Here is a 20,396-nt window from a genome sequence, read left to right on the forward strand (position 1 = left end):
GGCTTCCACAAGGTTCTTTGGATCCTTAGTCATACAGACTCCCATTCCCATTCCATATTCTGTCTACAAAAAACATACCTGAGGAAGGACAGAATGTTTCCTGGTAAACACCTGTAACCTCTCTTTATGAGGTGTATGAAGAGGTCACTGAGCCAGTTCATCAAATAGAAACTGGGGGGAGAGGATCATATCCAAGGAGTTAAAGGAATTGTAAGATAGACCCCTGCAATAAACCCATTGAAACTCAGCTGAGGCTAAAGCTTTCAGGTAAAGTGGTGCAGATCTGGGCAAGGAGAATCATGGGATTGTGGGAAAAAGAGATGAGGATTGATGTTTCTGTTGTTGGGTTCACTGAGAGGTAGAATTTCACATTAGGGCTCCTGAAGTTAATTCACTTTTCATCAAAGTTACATGACTTGCATAACCTTATTGTGCCTCCTCTTTCCCAACCATAAAAGGAAATAAGATTCCTCTACAATGCAGAGGAACTGGGAAATAATATTAATGGTCACTTGATATCCTTGGTAGTAGGGTATCCTGTGACAGGGAGCTGTCATCTCCTTTAAGAAGGCAGGAACAGTAGGTACATCTTGACCAAGATCTGAATTTGAAAGTTGATTGATAGGCACTCAGTAGCAAACCTGGTCCTAGGTGAAGTCAATGCAAGAGCAGATACACGGAAAGGATAAAGAAACAGCCATGGGACTATGGAAGGTTCTGAGGATGAGGTGAGTCAAGGGCCTACATGATGGGTGTCCAAAATAGAAGAAATAACTTTCATGAATCTACTAAATCTGCAATTGTCATCTGTGTCACTTATCCCATTCTCCTCATTCAAGTGAGGCTCCTGTGACAGCAAGCACTGTAAGTGGGATGAATCTCTGTACCTTGCAAGGTATCTTGTACCTTTATTTCTAGTCCTACTGCATGACGAAATCACACCTCTACGAAAAAAACAATTAAGTTCAGTGGTTTTGAAGCTACAGTAAAGGACAGCCAGAAAAGTATCCACAGTCATAGATTTAGTCTGTGGCCCTTTATGCCTCCATTGAGCCATTTGTGAATTAGTGACAATATTTTTTCTCTTGCTGATGAGGTGATGTCATGATGTAAATTTCAAGAATAAATATCAAGTCTACAGAGCTCCTAAGAGAACATGCATTATGACTATCTGATTTTTATTCCTTTCTCTTAAAGCCTAGTGCAGTTTACTGTCTATCCATTTGTTTACCAGTCTCTTTACTAACAACTGAAATCACTGTTGAATTAATCATGTTGGACAAGGACTAGAAGTCTCCAGGAAAAAAAGAGAGACATACTGATAAGTTCCATGAACATTAATAAGAGAGTAGGAAGAAAAGGCTAAAATTAATACCCTATGAATCTGGGAAAAAAAAACCAAAACCTCTCATCTTAGAAAGTCTGTGCTATGACTTTTTTTCTGCTTGTTCTCACATTGAACAATCAGTCTGTATGTAGTGAGCGGTCAGTTTTCACATGTACTTTGGAACCTGCCACAGCACGCAGTACCTTTTGCCAGCTGGTAATTACTACACTTTGAAGAGATCCTGGAGGCATGCAAGGTACCAAGGGGAAATGATTATCTACACGCTATCTGCAGGCTTTGTCAGTGGGAGCTGAGATCCTAGGGAAAACAGAAAAGAAGGAAAAAATGGGGACTCTTGCAGTGAAGGAAGCTGAAGATAGGGAAGAACAGAAACTCACAGTTCTGCAGGCTCTGTTAGTTCCCCCACTTGCAAAAATACTTGTTAATTATTATTAGAACATCTGTATACTATTTTGAAAGGTCAATTTCAAGAGAGTTATAAAATGACAAAATGAAATAGAAATGCAAAATTTATTTATTTATTTATTTATTTGTTACACCCAGCATTTATTTCTGAAAACATTCATTACTAAGGAAAGCCTTAAAAAGACATTTCAAAAAAGTATATTTCACTCTGCAATAACATAACAGCACAGTGATAGGCATAAAATCACCCTTATCTTTGATACTGATGTTCAAGAGACAACTTTGAAACCCTATTATAGAATAAATCTAAAAAAACACAATAGCTGCTAGCAGTTTTTCAAGGAATGAAGCCATTGCAGCTGTAGGATCAGATATCGCTCCTACTTTTACAAGGCAAGATTGAGGATGTCAAACATTCTGCATGCTGCAACGCTTATCACATGTTCAAGTGATGTTCAGTCAGTAAGGAAACTTTTTTGCCAGCAGTTTTACAATTCTGTACTCCTCTCTGTAGAGTGCCGAATAAAAGATCAGCAATGATGTTGGCTTCAAATTATTCTATATGTTCACTACTTTGTGATAAAAAGATAAGAAGTGTTTGCCATGAAAGCTGAAAAGCAGAAGAGATTAAGCTAGATGTTGGTGGTGGGATGGGAAGACTTAGTTTCTATTAATTTATATGATGTTCTTTTGTTCAAGAGCATAGTTGGAAGAAGCATTTTTGTGCATACATGCGGTCTCATTAAGTTATAAGAATGTATAATTCGGATTTCTTGAAGTGCATGATGTTCATATACCTGATCTGACAGGGAGATGTTAAATGAAGATTTGTAACCTAATAGATTGAACTAATAGGAAGGTTACCCTGAGAGTCAAATGGGAATGAGTTTCAACAGTCTCAACCTCTATGAAAAACGCAGTCTTTTGTATGTGTCCAGATCCATCTCTGTTCCAAGTTGAGAAGCTAAAGAAAGTCCAGATTACTGTTATTACATAAACACTTCCATGTAAAAGGAGAGGAAGGAGAGAACAAATAGTATCTGCCAGTTCTCTAAGACTCTGACAATCAGAGGAAGCTGTCCTCCAAAATATGTGTTTCTTGCTTGATTAGCCTCAAGTAACATCATTGGCCACTACTACGCAGTGCATAAATAATTATCACAGGCAAAAGCCACTCCTAATTTTAAGAACTGGGGTTTGGCCAAAGCACTGTTTCTCGCTCCCTCCCTCCCTCCCTCTCCCACTCCCCCCTTTCCCCCCCCCTACCAACTTCTCTCTCTTTTTCTTTCTTTCTTTCTTTCTTTCTTTCTTTCTTTCTTTCTTTCTTTCTTTCTTTCTTTCTTTCTTTCTTTCTTTCTTTCTTTCTTTCTTATTTCTTCCCTCCTTCCTTTCTCTCTTCTCTCTTTCTTCTTCTTAATCTTCGTCTCCCTTCTCTCTCTTCCTCTCCTTTCTTCTCCCTCTTTTTCTTCTTCCTTTTCCCATTTTCTTCCTTCCTTCCGTCTCCTCCTTCCTTCCTTCCTTCCTTCCTTCCTTCCTTCCTTCTTCTTCCTTCCCTTCCTTCCTTCCTTCCTTCCTTCCTTCCTTCCTTCCTTCCTTCTCTTCCTGCGCTTCCTTCCTTCCTTCCTTCCTTCCTCTTGCTTGCCTGTTTGCTTTCCTTCTTTTTTGCATTTTCACATGCTTTGTCTCTTGCTTTTGCACTTCCTCTACTTTCCTTTCCTTCCTTTCTTTGCCTCTTTCCTTCCTTCCTTCATCCCTTCTTTCGTTCATTCCTTTCTCCTTTCTTTCTTTCTTTCCTTTCTTTCATACAAAGTAAATCAACACTCTTACTTACTACTTAACTGAAGTAGTGAAGTATGTGTGTTGATGTAACCTCTTCTACACTCTCAAACAGACCAGAAGATTTCTAAAGAATGGTAACCCGCAGCAATCATTTCCAATAATAAAAATTAAGAAATGAGAGAAGTGTCAGATAAACTATATTTTTGCTACATATAGGGAAAGGGAACATATTATTATTCAAATTCATCAAGCATGGCTGGAAAGTCTTCATAGCTTGATTGCTTGGAAACTTTAAGAGATTTGTTAAATGGAAATAAATTGAACCTGTAATTAATTCTGGAATAGAAGCACTGTCTTTCATTCCATAAGAAGACTTCTTACTGTCCAAGGAAATGCAGAAAAATAAATAAATGTAAATTATCTTGAAATATAATCCAAAGAGATAAACAGCAAATTAAGTTTATTTTACACTCTGGAATTGTTTTGGAATTGGTCAGTGAGGCCATCTGAAGTCCTGTGTTCATAATGTACATGTGTGCATATAACGGCATATGTTTGCAGGCTCATGTGAATACATAACTAAGTACAAATACACTGGAATTCGCAGCAGCTTATCAGTACTTTTACATTTCATATCATGATTATTTTTCCCTTCCTATATTTAAATTGAGTTTCTTAAGTTCATGAATCCAAAGCATCCTCAGAAGTATCTGCATATGGATTTGAGCCAAGTCCTAAGGGAGACTTGCATGGCATTTGCACACCCTATTGACATTTAGAACAAAAGTCGAGCCCTGAAAATATAACAAAATTATGGGTTAGCTCTCTTTTCAGTGCCTGCATAAATTAGTAATACTGTCATCCTTGTCATTTAATGCTATGGCTATATCTGCACAGAAATTTGTATTAACAGCACTGACCCAACAGTCACCAAACCTTATGAATGGGGAACAGATTTCACATGAGCTGTGTTGACTTTGTTTTAAAAATCTTAGCAGATCCATGGGATCTTCTGTTCATTATGGATTTTTTAATCCATCAGGAAAGTGCTGATGGATAGAAGGAGAAAAACATCTGAACTGCTTTTCTGTGTAAGAACATATATTTAGTTTTTATTTTATTGGTGGCTCAAAATACTTGTTGAAGATCTAGAGCTCTGCTAGACAAATAACCCAGTCTTCTTACAACCTTACTTTGATAGAATAACTAATGTTGATTCTCCTGATTTTACTGGCCAAAGAAAGCTTGGTCAAGGCCACTTGTCTTCTGACAATAGTCCTTCCTTCATGAATTCTCCCACTGAAATCAATGTAAATGGTTTGGCAGGCTTTGAAAGCAGTTTAGCTTAGATAGGGAATCTGAGACTTTCAGCATCCTTAATTTAAAAGTATCCTTCTGAAAGAGCTTGGCTCCAGCCCCTTTTGCTGTCCAAATTATATTTATAGTCACACTTGGCATCTACCTGACACTTCCAGCCATAGATCTCAAGGCAGTTTTACAAATCACTGAACTCCTTGATCTGCATGGAAGGTAAGGAGGTTTGAGGACACAGTTGCTCAGGAGCTGTTGTCCAAACTCCTGGTCTGAAGAGTTATGTTCTGAACCACAGTGCCCTCGAGACATTAGAAACTATATAGTCCAGAACACAACTAAACAAAGCTATCTTGGTTTAATTTGAACACTACTGTGGTAGGCTTAAAGAAAAGAGGTGTAAATATAAATGCAAACTACTGATCTTATGTTAGGATGTCAGTAAGGACAGTTTAAAATTATAGAGAGAGGGAGAGAGTATTAAAGAGATGGGTGTATTTCATCTTCTGTCAATGCATAAAGCTGTCTGAGTGTAATAATAATTCTCGGCTGGGCCTACCTCTGCATAGATTGCTTACAAATCACTGCAAACCTTTGTATAGAGCAAAGCACAAGGCACAGATAAATAGAGAAAAAAATGGTGCAGTCTTGAATGAGAACACTACTTGTAACCTAAGGCCCTTACACATCTTTCTGTGTAAAGCCAAAATCCACAAGAATGGTGAAGCCGTGCTTGGCTCTATAGTATTTATTGCGACTGGCACATCTTATGAAGTTTCACAAAGTTGAATAGCATGTAGAGAATATCTTCTGTCTTCTGAAAACAGTCTTACCATGAAAACATAATGCAGTGGTTTTAAACATCGTAACAGAATCCACATTCTTTATACTAAAGGATTTCATTGAAGTGTTCAGAAGAGTGTGTTACTTAATTTTTACTGGATGGGGTAAACTGCGGTTCAGCAGTGCTTATTCTAAGGACTGGAATTTCATTGTAGCATCTTCTTCTAGACCCCTGTGAGTATCACATCTCCAGACAGAGTTTGTGGAGGCAACACATGCTATACATGCTATATTATCATGTACTTGACTTCCACAAACAACATATAACTTTCTTTCTTTCTTTCTTCCCTTTTCTCTCTTTCTTTCTTTCTTCTCTTCTATCCTTATTTATCCCCTCCCTTCTTTCTTTGTTTTCTTTCTTTTTCTTTTTTATTTCTTTCTTTCTTTTCTCTTTCCTTCTTTCTTTCTTTCTTTCTTTCTTTCTTTTTTCTTTCTTTCTTCTTTCTTTCTTTCTTTCTTTCTTTCTTCTTTTCTTCTTTTTTTCTTTTCTTCTTTTCTTCTTTTCTTCCTTTCTTCCTTTCTTCCTTTCTTCCTTTTCTTCTTTTCTTCCTTTCTTCCATCCTTCCCTTCTTCCTTCCCTTCTCCCTTTCTCCCTTTCTCCCTTTCTCCCTTTCTCCCTTTCTCCCTTTCTCCCTTTCTCCCTTTCTCCCTTTCTCCCTTTCTCCCTTTCTCTCTTTCTCTCTTTCTTCCTTAGCTTTTTCATTTCACTTACGGAAGGAGTAGCCTCTTTGGAAACAAAATTAAGGTCATTGTTTCCTCCCTAATCAGCCTCATGGCCTCATTCTTTCTCCAGCAGGATGATGGACCGGCTGTAGCACTGCCAAGGCTCTCATTCCTCAGCCAAATGTGTCACTCTTTTGGAAGCTCCCAGTCCAGTTCTTACATTGCCTCAGGTTTCTCTCTCCATCGCTGTCCCTTGCTCAGGCCCACCCTACTTCAGGCAGTCATTAATCAGAGGGAAACATATTTTATTTGTTTTGTTCCCTTTACAAGCCAGCATTTACCTTTTTATTTTATTCATGTCTCTTATTTTTCTGGTAAAGGGAGAGTAAGATTTTTGGGAAATAGGATGGTAACTATTTCAAGTGGTAATTAGAGAGATTTAAATGTTAGAAGCATTTACCATATCATATCATAACTGCAGGGACATTCATTGCCAGGTGAATACCTAGAGTAGTATCACAGATATCAGACAAAGAGAAATGCAATTGCAAATTAAGCATCTCTACTGTGGTCAGTATGCTTTATCATTTACTTAGCTTATCTTGCTTCTAAGAAAACCAGAAACAGTTTATCCAGAAGGAAGAAAGACGGAAATCTGTTGTGTTTTATCCACTCAGAGGGCAAAGTCCTTCAAAATCCTTTTAACATTCATCTTAAGACATCATTTTACCATTTTATCTTTAATTTTTCTTCCTCTCTTTCTCCTTCTCATTCGTCTTCTTGTTCTTCCCCTTCTCCTTCTCTGTTTGTTTTTTGTGGGGTTTTTTTGGTTTTTTTTGTTTGTTTGTTTGTTTGTTTTCTTTTTTTAGAATATGAATAAAGAACTGCCTGTCATCTATTTGATGCAAGAGTAGAAGGCTAATAGACACTGTAGACTATATTTATTTCCATAATGTACTGGCTTCAGTTAAGTTAAACATGGGAAAGCAGGGTAGCTGAACAGGAAGCCATGAGGAGAAGGATTTAGGGATGTCAGCTGATGAAATACTCAACATGAGTTAATGTGCAATTTTGCAGCCCAGAAAGCCAACCATGTCCTGGATTGTATCAGGAGATGTGTGACCAGCAGGTTGAAGGAAGTGTCCCTCTAACTCTGGTCTCGTGTGACCCCACCCAGAATACTGTGTCCAGGCCTGTGGCCCCCAACACAGGAAGGATGTGGAACTGCTGGAGTACATCCAGAGGAGGGTCACAAAGATGATCAGAGGGCTGGAGCACCTGCCCCATGAAAACAAGCTGAGAGAGCTGGGGCTTTTCAACATGAAGAAGAGAAGGTTCTGAGGAACCTTATAGCAGCCTTCCAGGACCTTAAGGGGGCCTACAGTAAAGTTGGGGATGGACTTTTTACAATGGCAGGTAGCAACAGGACAAGAGGAAATGGTTTTAAACTTGAACAGGATATATTTAGACAAGATATAAGGAAAAAGTTCTTCACTGTGAGGGTGATGAGACCCTGGCACAGGTTGCCCAGAGATGTTGTGGATACCTCCACCCTTGAAGCATTCAAGGCCAGGCTGGATGGGACTGTAAGCAACAGTGAGAGAGAGGTATTCCTGGCTATAGAAGGAGGGGTTGGAATCTTAAAGGTCCATTCCAACCCAAACTGTTCTATAATTCCATGATAAATGTAGGCATTATCTTCAAAGGTGAGCTAACAAACTATATTTTTCATTTAACCATTTTACAGTGTCTTGAAAGTCAAGTGTAATATATTCAATTTGTGGAGATAGTGCTTAGATTTTTTTCCATACTTTCCCACTTGCAATTGGTTCCTTTTCCATGAAAATTCCTGTCTGTGAGGTAGAGCATCACGAGAAATTCTGCCTTGCTGTCTACAAATCATATACTATAGTTTCAAATTCCTTTAGATTCCTTCTTCCATCATTATAACAAGATCTATCCTACTAATTCAGTCCACTAGTCTTTCTAGGAATACTAGTGTGGACGTAGCCAAGAATCCCTTTGGATACCCTCAGAGGAATTCACTTCCATGTGTCTCTCAGGCTGCCATTTCATTTTTCAGCACATGGCTTTCTTGATACTTCTACCTGGGTGAAGAACAACCCTTTAGATACAAGAGAAAAACAATACAGCATAACAGGAACAGATTCAGAGACTAAAGGAGGTTATTCTGAAGACTCCATATTCTCATTAAAAGCTTCTTGATAGCTTGCTTTGAGCCAGCTCTGCTCTAGCCTGAAAGAGCAAATACTCATTAATAGATGGAACATGTTAGAGAAATTTCTGAATCCTATTTTCCCCTTCACTTTTATCTGAACAGAATTATCTGAGATGCAAAGCAAATTACAGTGAGAGGGTACTGTCAAAAGATTTGCTTGGGTAATACCCTTCTGACCATAAGTAAAATATCAAAGCATGTATATGTGACCATGGGTCATAGAGTGTGTGTATCACTAGGGATCCCATTCTACACACTAGATTAGGAGTCCAAGGAATCTTTTCTCCTCATTATTTCCAGATTTATTTATCATCTTTGTTAACAGAAAGCTTTGTTCTTCCTATTTGCAGCAAGTATCTCCAGTAGTTTAGATGAGTGTCATAATTCAATTTGTCAGGCAATAGCCACCCATCTCCCCTTAAACTACATAAGTAAATAAATAATGGAATGTGATGGAATCTCTCCATGTTTCCTCATTCTCCTTTTTCTTTTCTTTTTTTTTTTTTTCTTCCTTTTAATAAAAAGGGGACATTTGCTCATGTTTTACTAAGGCCAACAGCTAATCAAGCAGTAGCTCAGGCTGCCCAGGGCCCATCTAACCTGGCCTTGAGCACCTCCAGGGATGGGGCACCCACAGATTCTCTGACAAATAATAATAAATGTTGTGTTTACCTATCCATCTATGTATCTTGTTATGAAACACGCATGTGTCTCCCTACATTGACTCTCTGGTTTAGAAAGAAATCTATCGTCTTTAGCATACTGATGTTAAAATGCTACTGGATGACAATTTCTCTTACAGAAACATCTATGAGAGGGTGATGGCAAGGGTGCTATCTGAATAAAAGACACAGCAGAGTACCAGAAGGCCACCATTCAAAGGCTGCTGGCCAGCCCGGGGTCCCCAGGACTTCCCTCCACCTGTACTCTTAAAGCCTCTAAAATCCAGAAGGCTTGATGAGGCAGTGGACATGATTGTGTCTCATCCCACAAGGCAAATGGAGCAAATTATGAGCATTTATTGAAGGAGAAATATAATACATTAAATACTGGGAAATGTTCTGCATATCTGAGATAGAAAAAAAAAATCAATTTCTATCTAAGCCATACCTTTCTACATCGTATAGCTGTCCTCTGTTATAACACCAATGTTTACAGTCTGTAGGAAAGGGATTAGATGGGGAAAGCTATCAATGATTCAGTTTCACAGGTGGCATTTTAAAGCTGTAAAATGATGCAAAAGAGGACCAAGAAAGATGATTTGTGGTCAGATTCTTCTACTCTCCACCCATTTATTGCACCCCCCACATCTCCTTGACCTGTGATCTTGCCCAGAACAATCCTCGTCTGTGTAAGGATATATGGACAACAGTACATTAAAAACAAACAAACAAGGCACTCTAATTGGTTTTACAGTCATTTTTGGATGGTGGGGTACATGCGTGTGGCTGTGCAAATCTGTGAGCAATCAGATGGTTCACTCTACTTTTAAGAAGTGTTACATGCCCAGGCTGTGGTATGCTGTCTCCTTTCAAAATGTGTCAGCTTAAACAGTTTCTGCAGCAGACACTTCCCTGTGCTTTTAGGGCTGCTCTGTTTCATCCAACAATCAGCACTGAGATTTTTATATAAATGAGAGACACTGAAATGATCTGTGGCTGCTTCATTATCACTGCTGAGATGGATGATGGGGACTGGAACATTTTTGGTGCCAATAGAAATATTCCTGGATGAAGGCAGGTAACAGTCTGGGCTGCCTCCAGCAGAGGGAAGTGGTACACACACACTTCCCAGCGTGTTCTGTCAAGCAGGGAAGAGCATCAGGTCTGTATTTACAGAGCCGAAATGTCTACTGCCAACACAAATGCTTGATTTAAGCCCCTTTGGTGACTTGGTCTCATCCTCCACTTTCTCAGGACCAATAAACAAGCACATCCACATATGCTTCCTGCAGTAAAACTGATGTAGTTGCTGGACTTTAAAACTCAGAGTAAATACAGTGAAAAAAACAAGTGGACTCAGGGTTTGGTTTTAAGGGTACTGTCTTAATATCATCTCCAGAGGTTACTTTAAGCTTGCGTGCTTTCTTTCTGCAACTCATAGCTGGGGGATTAAAAAGGGAGACCACCAAGCCCATAAAGAGGGCATGGCTTTAAACAAGGAGAGGGGAAATTAATGTTAGATGTTAGGAGAAAATTCTTTACTCAGAGGGTGCTGTGACCCTGACATTGCTGCCCTGAGAGCTACTTTCTGGAGATACTCAAGGCCAGGCTGGATGGGACCTGGGGCAACCTGAGCTGGTGGGGGTAACCAGCCCATGGCAGGGGAGTGGGGCACAATGATTTTCAGGGACCCTTTCAACCAAAGCCATTTTATGATTTTGTGATAAGTCTTGGTGCTCATGCAGGTGGTCCTCAGAGATACACCCAAGTGACAAAATCACAGAATCACTGAATCACAGAATTGTAGGGGTTGGAAGGGACCTCCAGAGATCATCGAGTCCAACCCCCCTGCCAAAGCAGGCTCCCTACACCATGTCACACAGGAAGGCATCCAGGCGGGTCTTAAATATCTCCAGAGAAGGAGACTCCACCACCTCCCTGGGCAGCCTGTTCCAGTGCTCCGTCACCCTCACTGTAAAGAAGTTCATCTGCACATTCGTGCGGAACTTCCTATGCTGTACTTTCATCCCAGTGTGCAGATGCACGCTCATAGCCCTGCACACCAATGCACAACTGAAGGTTGACCAGGTATATTAGTGTGTTTTTTTTTTCTCTTTTTTTTCCAGTCACTCTTGCATCTTTCTGTTACAGGGTCCACTTTGTGTATGTACAAACATGCACGTACCCCCTCCTACACAAAGCAAACAGAAATTCGCACACATTTCATATGGAAGAAATCCTTTAAGCACTTCTCCTTGACATCTCTATACTTTTCAAATACATTTGACTCTTCCCTTTGCTTCTCTGCATTTAGAAAGAGTAGAAGCCTGCTGGAGATTACTTTATGGGGAAGATAATGTCCTTAACCCAGACTTCCTTGAACTGCCTTAATGCTGTTTGCAAAGCAACTGGAGAACTTTGTCTCTCCCTCACCCCATCTCAAGCTGCAGGGAGGCAAGTTTTGCCTGAAGCTTTCAACCTTTTGATGCATGGATTTTCCACTCTGAGCTACAGTAGGTGGGTAACAAGAAGATCCCGTTAAAGCAAAATCAAGTAGCAAAAGGATTGTCAGCTCAGCAAATCAGAAACATTTAGTACCTCTCTTTACTGTGCTCCTTCCTGTTCACTGTGAGTCAGAAAGAAGGGAAATAAAAGGTGTGGAAAGGGGAGAAAAGAGCAGCAAGGAACAATGCCAGCACTGGTGACGCCTTGGTTTTACAAGTAAGAAATTAATCCTTGCCACTAAAGACACAGCCTCTTTTAATGAAGAGGCTGCTGCAATAGCGTCGCAACAACGAGCAACCCACATCTTCTATTACAACAGGTTGAGGCACTGCACCCTCCCCTGTGCCACGGTGAGAAAAAAAAAATAAATCAAATGTCTATACCTGAGGCTCCTTCATTTCCGAAATGGAGATCTGCTTTAATGCAGGCTTTTCACGGTGCCTTTCTTTCCCAAGAAAGAGCTGGTGATGGCTTATTTACCTACTTACCTGTCCTTGAGCTATGTGGCTTTTATCTGAATAAATTAAACTGCCTGTTTCAAGTGATGCTTTCAGCCTCTTGAGTCTGGATCTAATTCTCCAAAGAATTCTGCTTAAAACCTGTTTTTTAAGTTTCCGAGCAAGTATCAACAGTCTGCAGGATGCAATTCTCTGAAAGGACCTTGGTGCCTATGGGTAAGAAGAAATATCCTATCGGGCTACTTCCCCAGGTTTTTTAGTTTTCTTACATATCTCTGATAGACCAAATGAGGGCATGCTTAAACAGGGAACGTCTCATTTTATTAAGTTGCTCTGCTTGTTTTCTGTGTGTGTCCATGGGATCAGATTTCCAGCTGCTGTGAGACACTTTAAAACCACTGCTATCGGAGATGTCTATTTTTAATGCAGTTATAGTAGTTTCAGTATACCTCAGTGGAAATACACTTTTCCTTTGCTTTCTGGGACTGATTCTGCGTTCTGGGGGAAGAGGTGGGAGGGGTGGGGGAAGGTATGGGGGGGGAGAGTGCTCAGCTGTGTAAGCTGACCAAGGAAATCTATGGCTCTTTGGGAAAGCTGGCTGTTGCTGTAGATGTAAGGTGATTTTTTATTCCCTTGGGTTCCCCGGAGAAGACATTAAAAAAGCAGTGTGAAATAGAAAAAACATCCCCCAAGAATATGCATAAGAGGGTGCCTTCTCTTTTTAATACACTGTATAAAGTTTTAATGATGCTGATCCAGACCATGTTGCAATATAACATGCATTATATCAGGCATGCTGTTGTGTGCAGACTGTTTTTTCTCTGTAGTTAAGCACTATTTGTTTGCTTGTTTTCCTCCGTGCTCTACTTTATCACTGGATTCAAACATATTGTGTTTTCCCTTATGTGCATGCATTTCTAACAGGAGAAAGGAAAGCATAAGGTTCATAGATAGCAAAAATAACAGAGGTCTCTTCATTACTGGAGTTGTGATGCAGACATCAGAATGACAGCACAATAAGTGCCACTGGAGCTCTCAGCAATGCTTAAGACATGAGAACAGAAGTGTCCAAGCTCAGACTATGCTTTGCAAATGATGCTTCATCTTCAGATGCACTCATGGCCAGATTGGATGGGCTCAGGGCAGCAGGGGGCCACCAGCCCATGGAAGGGGGTTGGAATTGGATAGGCTTTAAGGTCCCTTCCAACCTAAGCCATTCTGAGTCTACAATTCCATTTATGACTGTGAGTAGGCAGAACTCACGGCACACCATGCTGCACTCTTCAGCAGCGGAGAAGTGCCTCATGAGCTACATGCTCCAGCTTAAAATAATTAGGATAACATCTTCCACAGGCAAGAGGCTGATTTTGGATCTAGCCTGATGCACCTCAAAACAGACTTTGGACAGAAATGGGATAGTTATTATTAATATTATCATCACTGCTGTTATCCCTGTGCAAACAAAATACCACAGACCATGACAAAACTACTGCTTTTATCTCTCTATGTAATGCCCCAAATCCTGTAATCTAATTGTTACACATCCTTGCTCAAAAGAAAGGCTCAAATATTAGCTTAAGGTTGTAATAGCAATTAGCACTGCAGAAGCTTAAGCTATCTGCATAGATCACAGGGTTTGCTTACCACATATTTTATCGCTAGGTTGGCTTGGGCACCTTATCTTCTGAAATCCTGAATTCAGCTGACTTTTTGGGTTTCTGTCAGTCTTGTTCTTCATGTTTTGTGCCATGAATGAATGTGTATTAAACACTGAAGGGAATGCCAAGTGTAAGGAAAGTGTTTTGGGAACAGAGATGGTACTAAATAATGCTAAAATGTCTTTGAAAGATGAATGGAGGTGAAATCTGGTTAACTAATAGTGCAAGCCAAAATTAGATTTTAATTCTCTATAGTTGGACCATGGGCAGTAATTCACTGCTAAGTGTGATGCCTGGGGACGGAGGTGAGCAGAGTGGCTCTGCTTGTACCAATTTACCAACACACGTGAAAATGCCATCACCACATGTTTTTCAGGGCTATGGAGAACATAGAATCATAGAATGGCTCAGTTGAAAAGGATCTTGAAGATCATTTAGTTTCAACTCTGCTGCCATGGGCTGGGTCACCAGTGTGGAGGTTGAAAGCTTTGGCAAGGACACTGTACCGAATTTACTTGCATGCCCATACAAATATTCCAGTTGTCTATCAGTTCTTCTCTTTTTTGGTTGTGGAAAGGGGATAATAAGGTTCCTCTTCCTGTCTGTTCTCTGGTCAAACCCTATCTTTGTGCTCTTCCCATAACTATTCTCTGATGGGAATCATCAGAATAGATCACCATAGATGATTATGGGGAAAAGAGTGATTGTTTTGGGGCTCTGAATGTAAAATCATAGTATTGTAAAATTATAGAATGGCTTCAGTTTGAAGGGACCTTAAAGATTCTTTAATTTCAGCCCCTGCTGTGGGCTGAGTTGCCAGCTATTAGATGAAGCTGCCCAGGGCCCCAGAAGGTTTTCACAGGAGAAGCAAATCTATTGCTGAGCACAGAAGGAACAAACAGATCTCTCTGACATCAATTTAAACCAGAAATGTTTCTGACAAAAAAGATCGCACACATCGTCCTTTCTTTTGCCCCATCTATGTAAAAACCATCACATGCTCTTCAACATCTTTATGGATGCCCTGTCCCTGGAGGTGTTCAAGGCCAGGTTGGATGGGGCCCTTGGCAGCCTGGTCTAGTATTAAATATGGAGGTTGGTGGCCCTGCCTGTGGTGGGTGGTGTTGAAGATTCATGATCCTTGAGGTCCCTTCCAACCTGGGCTATTCTGTGATTATGTGACCTCAGTCCTCAGCATGTCTCCATGTCTATTTGTTTGCCTAACTTAGTGTACACATCTTCCCTCCCCAAAAGTCTCCTTTCCTGCTATGCTGGCTGGCCGGATGCACTGTGCAGAGGTCCAAGAAGCTGTTAACAGGTAGCTGAGTTGGCCAGTTTGCTCATGTCGACTGGCCAGCTGGCAGCCCAAGCTAGGCAATTAGCTAACGAGCTTATACCACTGCCTTTCACTCAAGCGAGCTGTGCTTTGTCAATTTCCTTCTCCCACACCACTGATTTTCATAAAATGTGAGATATTTTTATCTTTTAAGCTTTCACCCCTCTAGAGAATGAGGTGAAATTAGCCACCAGGTTCAGAATATACTGCTGGGCGCAGGATTGACAGATGGGAAGCCAGATGGACAGACAGCACTCCTGTAAAAGCCTTATTTTCTTAGAAAAGAGGCCATTGGGTCTAAGTGCTAATACTATGGGGTTATAGGATAGGGGGATTATGCCCTTAAAAACTGATGTTGTGCATCAAGCACTTACGCAGAACGATACACTGGTAGAGTATAGGTCTCACTGTATTCTGAAGGTGTGAGATTAAGTCTTGCTCTACCTTTGGTATATTGAGGGCAGATTGGGGTAGGTTCTCCTTTGAAAGGGAAAGGAAAAGGAAGACAAATTTCTTGTTAGCTCCATTACTCCTCTGTGCACCACCATTTAAAGGCATTTGTATGACTTTCCTTAATCTGACACAATAGGCTCAGGAAACCTTTTTTGATGGTTTTCTCTACCCAACCCAACAGGATAAATTAAATGGCATATTAAAGCTGTAGCATCTGATCCTGAAAATGACTAAGCCCACCCTCTGACCCACTTGCACACTGGAAATTACTGGATCAGGCACGGTGAAGTCTAACTGGCAACACAGCCTACATCTGGGGATTTCAGACAAGAATAAAAGATCATTTTAAAATCTGCTATCTAGCAAATCCTTTGCCTAAACACCAGTATCTAATACTACACTTACTAAATACGATAATGCTACAGTAAAACTTCAACCTCTGCAACCCCTTTCCAGAGCTTAGTAGTAGTGGTGTACAAAAGAGGTTCAATTTTTTAGCTGCTTGTTCCCCGCTATACTTACCACTGTCTAACAGTCTAAAGGATCAACCACTGATTTTATTTACAGTCTTGGATGCAGGTGGTAGTTTTTGAAGCATCTCACCTTTGTCACATCCTTTATCCCCTTTCAGTTACCCCCTGGAATGAGAGGTGGGGACTGCAAAGGAAGAAAAAAGTGAAATCATAGAATCATAGAATTGCTCAGGTTGAAAAAGACCTTAAAGATCATCAAGTCCAACCACAACCTAATAATACTACCCTAACTAACAACTAAATCATGTCCTTTTGGAGGGTTATCGCATGTAGAATTGATAGGACAGCAAAATTAGGTGTAGTGGTTACTAGATTTCTCCCAGGAAAGAGGGGAGAATCCTTAGTTGAACCCAAAATCCTGTCTGAAGAGTCGTTGATAAGCATGGGTGCTTTGAGTCCTCCTCAGTGCTGGGTTTATCTGATATCTGATTTATTTATTTATTATTTATTTACTGTGGGCACTTGCTGCAGGGTGAAGCAGTCTTGAGACAGGGAGAATAAAATGTTGCAGTAACTAAGATCCCTCCCAGTGTTTTTATTACTTATTATTTAAATTTATACTTTATTATTTCAGTTTGTACAAAGATTTCTTGTACTCTTGATACTGTGCGTAGCTATAACAGCTCAGAGAATCCTGTAGAGTAAAGCAGGCAAAGAAGCTGCTGGACCATTTCAGATCAACTTTTATTCTACATTTTCCAGTAATCTGATGTGCCTCCAATATCAACAGATCTGTAATCAGTCTTTTTTCTTCCTTTTTTCCTCTACAAAATTTGCTTTAAAAAAAAAATTAGTTCCAATTTTCACAAATTCAGAGAATTAATTTTATGTCTCACTGTTTGGAGTTCTTGCAGAAAATTTCCTTACGTAGCAGAGCAATTGAAATAATCTTATCTGAAAATATGTAGAGGTCATATAAAAATTTCACTGGAGCTTCATCCCAGGCAAAATAAGTTGTTTGCTTATGAAATTCCATTGCAATATAATTCAGCATCTGGCCCTACAAATGTATATGACTGTTTCTTTATGACCTCTTGCAATGAAGAGAATTAAAATAAGAAGGGATGTGCAGTACTAGAACCCTTGCTTTATATATATATCCTCCCCTATGGCATTTGAATGATAAAAGACCAATTTCTGCCCTTCCTTAACCTCCAGCAGCCCCACTGATTTCCAAATTGTAATGAATGACTTTACAGGACTGGAGCCCTTTCGTTTTTTCTCTTGCAGATCAAGTGGCTAAACTTGGACAATGGGCTCCTGCCTACATAAGTGCACAGCTGGGATAAAACCACTGATTCTGGGAGACGTGCTCTATTGTGAGTGAGAAACTAATCTGGTCTGTGATACACAAATTTTAATGGAGCATAAGCAGGGGAAGAGCATGCAAGTAAGCACCGTTTTTAATTCCTTAGCATAGCTTGTGTTTGTATCAGCCCTGACTCATGGTTTATACACATAAGATATGTATTAAATATCGCCGTACTTGCACTGCATGTATCTATTCAAGATAATTATGGCTATTGTAGTATTGGTGGGACTTACAGACTTTAATGCATTTATCCTCACAGCATCTGATAAAGTAAGGAAGTATTTTTATCTGTGTATTATATACAGGATACTGAAGCCTAGATCATTTTCTGCTACACCAGGGATCTGAACCTGGATTTTCCAGGTTGAAAGATAGCACTTGGATTGTTGATCTGTCCTGATGTAAGCAGTACTAATAGGTGCAGAGCATAGAACCTCTTGTAAACTGGGGATACTGAACCACCTGACTGTGATACAGCAGACATGATAAATTGCTTACTATTAAACAAAATGTTTGGGAATTGTATTGTAGCTACAAAGAAGCTGCACTATTATTAATGATGCACAAGGTATATATCTCAGCTTATTCTTCCATATCCATATTGACTCTGAAGTGCAAACAATAATACAAACTAGATTTTGCCTGTAAAACTAACACAATTTGTCCAGAGGTAACAGCAGAAAATGGGAGCAGAGCCTGATCGCTCCCTGCTCACATGCAGTGGCATGGTTTCTTAAGGAGGTGGTCTGAGCACAGGATAGAGGAAATTCTGATGTTCTTTACTTGTATGCTGAGGATTCATTGGGATGGTTTGAGCTGCATAAGATTAATAAGTGATGAATATGTGCAAAATAGACAGCAGTCCCACTCAGACCTGCTGTGCCATGGCCATAAGCTCATCTTTTTGCTCTGTAAACTCACTTTGTCATCCTAAAGGTCAATGATTGATTCAATACATGGCAAGATACCTGAACAGAAGGTGTTGAGGAAGTGGAGGGCTTTATTTTGCTGTCTGAAAGATTGTTTTTAAAGGGGAAAGGTTTCTCCAGTTCAGACTGGTTCTTTCAGTAAGACCAGAGCTGTCTAAGGGTGAATTAACTGACTTTTCGTTTCCCAAGAGTAACTAGCAGATGAATGCATCTATTCATACAAATTTTGCAATTGCACAAACATAAATCTAGAGTGAGTCATTCAAAGTTAGTCAAGATATGAGGCCTTACTGGAGAATAAAGATATATTACACAGTTTTCTAAAACAGCAGATTTCGTCAGAAAAAGTCTCCTTCACAATGAGATAATGCCTTGACTATAACTGCATATCAGCCTTCCGAGTTTTATTCGATCTGAAATATTATTTGATATGATAAAGTATTTCATAGGAATTTAATAGCTTTTCCCATTCACACAGCTATTCTAAATAGGGTCTTATTTGTATCTATCACCTTGGTAGCCAAGTTTCTATATCAAATCCTGAACATTTCATTATTATTAAAAATATAAAAGTCATCTACTTCATCCATTCTGTACGGTGTGGTGAGCAAAATTGGATGTGAAGTCACAGTGCAGTAATAGAGTAATTATTGTCTGGAGTTTCTTGAAATATACTTACAGCCTGTTGTACAGAAGATGTATTGTATTACAGTTGTTTGTGGCCATTCTGTCATATACAGTGGATCAAGAAGTATTCTCTCCTATCCCACAGATTAAAATAAAAGCATGCTTTAGATATTTAGAGAGGAAAATATGTCTATGGAAAAGAGTAATTTGATCCTCTGTGCTCTTCTTGACATGATATGCACCTTCCTGATGCAAATCTTCTTCCTTCATAACATATCTTTGTAATTTCTGGAGGCAAAAGGGTCCTTGTTTTACTTCATTAAAATGAATGAACAAATATCGTACTTGGAGACTGCTGCATTTGGTATATGCAGAATGTTTATACAATACCAGAGCACTCACTTGAAAAACAGGGCCCTGGAAGGGTCCCCCATGAAAGATGTCTCCTGAAATGCTTTCCATGCTTTTCTTACTTTTTTTCCTTGTTTGTTTTCTTTTTTTTTTTTTCTTTTTTCTTTCATTCTTTCTTTCCTTCCATTTCTTTATTTCCTTCCATTTCTTTCTTTCTTTCTATCTTTCTTCCTCTTTTTGAACACACATTTAAAGAGATGAAATATAAATAATACAGTGAGAAAGAAAATAAGGTTAAGGAAGACAGAACAGAGAATACACTTACAGGACCTCTCATCTAACTGCCTATAAATAATTGCCTTGTACATATTACCCATAACAAAGCATGGTCTCTGGCAGTGTTATAAACCTGGATGTCAGCTGCAGAGCTCAGCTGCTGTTTGTAAATGGTCTTAACTGTGCTCTTGATTCTTCTGTGCTTACTGTATATAGTTTTGTTTTATTGGCACTGTACTGTAAGCATATTCTTCACTATGCAAATATAAGAGCTGAGAAGCATATGGGCCGAATCCTGCAACACTCACTCAGGCAAATGTCCAATTCACTTGATGGAAACTGTTCCTGAGTAAGCAATAGTAGCAGGCTCTCATCTCCATCTTATGCCTTTGCTGATTTCTCAGGTATGACAACAGACAGTGATGCTTACCAAACAAGGAAAGGATAAGACTTAGTACTGCAGGTAGGTGCTCAGTTCTGTCTTCCCCAAGCCCTGAGATCCAGTGGGATGCTGCAGAAAACACAGACAAGATAGATAGAAAAAGCCTCTCCAGTCTTTAGCACCCTACTAGACATCAACCAAAATAATTAAAGAATAAGTAAATGCAAACACTGGAGACCAGCTGCTGGTGGATACTAGTCACTGCAGGCTGACATAAGCTGAAGACATCCCATAGAATGAGGAGAAAGAGAAGAGAAATTTGCCCA

The 20,396-nt window shown here is 39.7% G+C and overlaps 1 protein-coding gene across 12 annotated transcripts in view; it reads left to right on the forward strand.

Annotated features, from left to right (window-relative positions):
• TENM4 (teneurin transmembrane protein 4) overlaps window positions 1–20,396 on the forward strand; it is a 1,512,248-nt gene that overhangs the window by 899,175 nt on the left and 592,677 nt on the right. For all 12 annotated transcript variants that reach the window (XM_032442260.1, XM_032442267.1, XM_032442273.1 and 9 more), the window contains one exon: window positions 17,424–17,583. The gene's annotated coding sequence lies outside the window, so the exon portion shown is untranslated. The remainder of the gene's footprint in view (window positions 1–17,423; window positions 17,584–20,396) is intronic.

Source organism: Coturnix japonica, chromosome 1 (genome assembly GCF_001577835.2).
Source record: "Coturnix japonica isolate 7356 chromosome 1, Coturnix japonica 2.1, whole genome shotgun sequence".
Classification (NCBI taxonomy): domain Eukaryota; kingdom Metazoa; phylum Chordata; class Aves; order Galliformes; family Phasianidae; genus Coturnix; species Coturnix japonica.